This window comes from Eptesicus fuscus, chromosome 10, assembly GCF_027574615.1.
Source record: "Eptesicus fuscus isolate TK198812 chromosome 10, DD_ASM_mEF_20220401, whole genome shotgun sequence".
Lineage (NCBI taxonomy): Eukaryota > Metazoa > Chordata > Mammalia > Chiroptera > Vespertilionidae > Eptesicus > Eptesicus fuscus.
In genome coordinates this window covers 50,845,954-50,851,445 of record NC_072482.1, presented here as the reverse complement: position 1 = coordinate 50,851,445, position 5,492 = coordinate 50,845,954, and the positions used below count along the sequence as shown (strand labels likewise).

At 45.7% G+C, this 5,492-nt stretch overlaps 1 long non-coding RNA gene across 1 annotated transcript; it reads right to left on the bottom strand.

The window, feature by feature from the left end:
- Positions 1–299: 299 nt before the first annotated feature.
- On the bottom strand, positions 300–4,594 carry LOC129150594 (uncharacterized). The gene is made up of 2 exons (XR_008557310.1): positions 4,264–4,594; positions 300–749 (listed from the first exon to the last, which is right to left on the bottom strand). It is a non-coding gene; the product is annotated as an uncharacterized LOC129150594 (long non-coding RNA).
- Between the last annotated feature and the right edge of the window lie 898 nt (positions 4,595–5,492).

The following is a 5,492-nucleotide window of genomic DNA, read 5'->3' as shown; positions in this document are numbered from 1 at the left end:
AAAGGCTTTAAGGGGGTCTCAAGCAGTGGGCAGGGAGAGTGTTTATGATTGGTCAGGGGTAGGGTGAGGGGTCCAGTTACACAAAGGCACACTGGGCAGCTTGCTTAAGGTGGACTGAGTCCACCTCTCTACATTCCTATTGGCAAGTTCATGCAATTGTTACATTCTCGCGGTGTTCTAAGAAAAAGGAGTAATATACATAGTTACACAGGGTGGAGGGTACAGTACATTTTGTGCTGTCCTGCTCTGCCCTTTCATTCCCCCCTTGTCTTGGGACACCCGGCTCAATCATGAGACGGTTTGCATTTTTACTTTGTCTTTTACTTCTGGTTAAGGCCTTTAGTACTACAGTCCCCAACAGTACTGTCCACAGTGAATTCCAGTTCTTCTCCTGCAGGTGTTGAGTTTCCTCCTGGCCTGCGTGGAGCCCAGGCTAGGGATCTCATGGGTGAGGCCGCTGGTTGCCAGGATCTAGGCCGTTTCCTGGTGCAGGAGCTGGGAGTGGTGTAGCCAGGTCTGGACGCCGTCTACTTCAACAGCCGTGGGCGTGCTCAGGATAACAGTGTAGCATCCCTTCCAGGTTGGGGTGAGTCCTTGGGCAGTGAACTTCTTTACCTATACCGAGTCCTTGGGCTGGAAGGGTTGTACAGGAACAAGCTTATGGGTGGCTTTTTGGGTATACTGCACAGCCTGTAAAGACTTGAGTAAGGGAATGGTTATGAATTCCAGCTTTCAGTTTCTTCCTGTCCCTGGAAAGGAAGCGGCAGGGGGAGGTCTATCATATATGATCTCTAAAAGGGGGAAACCCCTACCGGTAGGGGGTACACCTGGCCCATAAGAGGGTGAAGGGTAGGAGGTTGGTCCAGTTTTCACCGGTTTCTAGGGTAAATTCAGTTAAATTCTTTTTTTGAGTCTCGCGCATGGCTGTCCTAAGGCTTGAGCTATATTTTGAGATATCTTGGCTACAAAAGGCGGGGCTGTTATCTGATCCTATGACTACTGGCAGCCTGAATCTAGGTATAATCTCCTGGAGTAATCTCTTGACAATTATAGAGGCAGTTTCTGTCCTAGTGGGGTATGCTTCAACCCAACCCGAGAAGGTGTCTATGAGAGCTAGCAGATACTTATACCCTGACGCTAGTGGCTTAATCTCTGTGAAATCCACCTCCCATGCTCTCCTGGGGAATTTCCGTGGGGCCCGAATTCTCAGGGGGACCCTCTTACCTTGCTTAGCATTTACCTGTGCACAGACATTACTTCTAGTGACTATGCTTTTAATTATTTTATCTAAGAGTACCTGCCTTGTAGAACTTCAGAAGTCTTGGTGACGCCAAGTGGGTAGCCTGGTATAACTGGGTAACTAATGTCCAACCTATAGCTTCTGGGACCAACAGTCTGTCATCTGGTAGGGTACACCAACCATCCGGTTCTTTAATGGCTTGCTTCTGTTCTGCCAATTCCTCCTCTTGTTTGGTGTAGGAGGGGGTCTGCATAGGTCCAGGTACGGCAGGGTTACTAAAACTTGTAAAGGCCCCACTGGTTTTTGGGCGGCTTCCTTGGCAGTTTGGTCTGTGGCTCTATTTCCTCTGGCTTCAATTGTCTTCCCTTTCTGATGTCCTTTGTAGTGCACTATTGCAACTGCCCTTGAGAGCCAGATGACCTTTAATGTGGCTAAAATGTTTTCCTTATTTTTAATTTCCTTTTTTTACTGCAGTTGGTAACCCTCTTCTCTGGTGGATGGCACTGTGTTCCTATTGGAGGGCCTGGATTAAGGCCAAAAGCTCGACCTTTTGTGCCATGGTTCCCCTATTTAGGGACTGCGCCCAAATGGTGCAGTTCAGGGTGACTACTGCTGCCCCTGAACATCGGATGCCATCCTGAACATAACTGCTCCCAACCGTGAACAGTACCTTGTCTGGTGATGATAGTGGGGCATCTTTCAGGTCTGGACGAGCCGTTTGTACTGCGTCTGTTACCTCTGTGCAGTCATGAATGGGTTCCTCTGGCTCATCATCTGGAAGCTCTGGAAGCAGGCTGGCAGGGTTGATGGCCAGTGTCTTATGGAACCGGATGCAGGGCTGGTCCAGGAGAAGAGCTTGGCACTGGGTGATCCTGGTGTTTGACATCTATCTCTCCAGGGTACCTCGAAGGAGGGCCTCCACACCATGGGGTATTATTAGGGCTAGTTCCTGGCCCAGAGTTTGCTTATCTTTCTTCTTTACTAGCGATGCTGTGGTGGCTACTGCCCAGAGGCACGCTGGCCACCCTGCTGCCACGGGGTCTAGTCTCTTAGACAGACAGGCTACAGGTCTCTTCCAGGGACCTAGAGTCTGAGTGAGAACCCCTTTGGCAATGCCTCTTACCTCACTCACGTGGAGGTGGAAGGGCTTCGTGACGTCTGGCAAGGCTAGGGCAGGTGCTGAGATGAGAGCTTTCTTTAGCTCCTCAAAGGCCCATTGTTCTACTTCGGTCTAGTTCAGTGGCTGCGTTCCCCCAGTACTTGAGTCTAGAGGTTTAGCAATCCCTATGAGCCCCGGTATCCATAGGTTGTAGTATCCAACTGCCCCTAATAATTCCCGCTTCATCCCCCGCAAAGGATATGATGGCAGTCCAAATAGTTTCTGTAGGAGGTCACATCTACATAGGGGGTACGGGCATTCTGGCATGACCAGAAATGAATGAGTTACCGTGTTCTTTCCGAGGTCCATAGTCCTTTTTGATGTCTAAGGAAAACAGGCAATTTGTCCGGTGGCTTCCTGGACTGCTGTCTTCTTAGAGGTTACGGGTCCCATAGGCCCTGTCAAGACTGAATAGGCTGTTTCAGTGTCCACCAGGAAACTAACAGGTTTGCCCCCCACTTGTAAGGTTACCCTGGAGGCTTAATAGAAAGGAACCCCGGTCCTGTCAGTCCTTTTCTTCTAAGTTAAAGACCCTTGGAGTCTGAGTCTCCCCTTTCTGCTTCTCTAGCTAACCTGCCAGGACATTTTCTCTTCCTGTGCCTCTGCTTCTTACAATAGGCATACTAATTCCTTCCTATTTGCTGCTGGCTTTTTCTTCTTTCTAATATTTCTCTGTTCTTCTTCTTACTAATTATAAACTTTTATAAATTTTATAATTTTAAATTAGTCTCTAAACTTTTTTTTTATGTCTTTCAAAAATGTATAATCATGCCTCAAATCTTTTATTACTTTAAAATATTTAGAAAAGGCAGAGGGAGAAGGGAGCAGGCTCAGCCGCTTGAATTTCAAACTGTTATATTTTTCCTATAGATAAGAATCTCAGATTCTGATAAGCCTGGAATGGGGAATTTCTAGCTGCTGCCTTTAAGCCCCCTAACAGAACACGGTGAAAAGTGTCCAAGGAGTTGCCGAGGGTTCTTGGGTCTCATTGGGGCGGAGGGGGTCACAAGGGAATTTCCCTCCTTGTTGCTGCCTCTAGCCACTTAAAACAATCCCTGGAGGGGAGGGACACCGGGTGGGCGGAGGCAGGGAGCGCGGCGCGGGTCCCACCGAGGCGTTTTCATCTGGCAGCCCACTCTCTGTTCCCACTGGGAAAAGTGCTTGCCTCCTGCTAACGAAGGTGGTGTGGGGGAACCGGTGACCCCTACACTGTAATCAGACTCCCTGACCTTTCTGAAAAGCCACTCTGCTTGAGTGTGTTTCTATTAAAAATTACTGATTTCAAAATTATAACTTAAGAGTTGCCACACACACACAAGGACCAAGTGGCCTATAAAATATTTTCCTTTTCTTTTAAAGGTTTTACAATGTACAATAATCATATCAAACTTAATGGCCAATTGAGACAAACACTTCTGAGACCGTTCCTCCACCACTGATTAAGACTGGGTGGTGGCGGGTGTCAAAAATAAGATTCATTTAGGTTTTGAGCTTGCTGGGCAGACTTGGTGACTTTGCCAGCTCTAGCTTCCTTCTTATAGTTAATTTTAGAATGTGGTCCCTGCTTTAAATCTCTTTGGATTACAATTGTTATAACTTTATATCTTCAAATTAATAAATATAGACAGAAATGTTGTTAGGCAGGCCGATTCCCCCTCTGACAGAGAGAAAACACCCCTGGGAAAAAAGAATCCCAGTGGCCACTCGGGGGGATTGCTACCTGTCAGAGCACTCAGCCTTAAACAAATTAAATGTGTTGTTGTTTTTTTCTTCTATATATGAACAAATAATTATAACCAGGCAGACAACAAAATATCAAACAAACATCTGTCCTTATATCATTTCAGTAAATAAGTATTCTTACATTCTTGGGATCTAAGCAGATAACAGGAACACTGCCTCTAAGTCCCCTGATGGGGGCCTCCCTTTCTTATCGTCGCTTTTTCTGGCTTCTGCCATAGGCCAGTGGGCGGGACCAGTGTGTTGAAGGAAAAATCATCCTGCAGTCCGGCTCGGGGAGGGACAGGTTACACATGGAGCGTTGTTTCAGGAGAGGCAAAACCTTGATAAAAGCTCCGTAATTCAATCACACAGTCAAAGGTTAAACTGGAAGGGAAGAACCACTCATGTCCTCTAAGAGGATTTTAACAAACTGATAACAAACTGACAAAACCTTGACAAATCAAAATTCAATAAATAATATATACGTATAGGGCCCAATTATGACAGAAAATATAAGACAAAAAGACAAAACAAACAGTCCTGATACCAACATGACAAAACACAAAACAAACACCTGTTGAGAGGGAGAGCCTCCAGCCCCTTCTGGGGGGTCCCTCTATCCTCTCGCAGGAGGGAGAGCCTCCAGCCCCTTCCGGGGGGTCCCTCTCTCCTCTCGAAGGAGAAGATTTCTTGTGAGCTTAAAGCCTGGATGGCCTCCTGAAAGAAAAGATTTTTAATCCAGTTACAGATGCTATTAGAATCAGGATGAGAGAGGAAGGGAAAGTCCAGGTTATGTCCTCTCTGAGGATCCTAATAACTGAAAACAGTAAGTTAAACAAACGGTTAACGGGGTCTATAAAGAGTTAATAGTAACTTCAGCCTTAGTTCCACGTTGGACTATGATGTCACAGGCCTGTAAATCTTTCCGCCCTGTGAAGTTGTTAGCTGGGAGTCTCTGAGCACCAAAAGAGATAAGGAAGCTGTAAATAAAAGTTCCTTTGTTCTTTGAAATGTTATAAATGGATACTTTTAAATCAACCTTAGAACTTTAAAATTCAATTTAATACAGTAAATTCACAAATCAGAGCAAACTGAAACCTTCATTTATACAAACAGAGGAATTTTTATCATCTAAGTGGGCTGATTCCCTCTCTGACGGAGAACAAAGGACTCTGAAAAAGGTGTCTCAGCAGCTGCTAAAGACCTTTGTATTCCGCCATAGCAGGTCCGCCCTATCTTTAAATAAATTAAACAGCAGAAAGAGATAACAAATATTTTCACATTTATATTTATATACCAAACAGTCCGAGTTTTTGACTCCTACTAGATATTTACCAGAGTTTAAACAGACACCTGATTAATTTGCCTGAG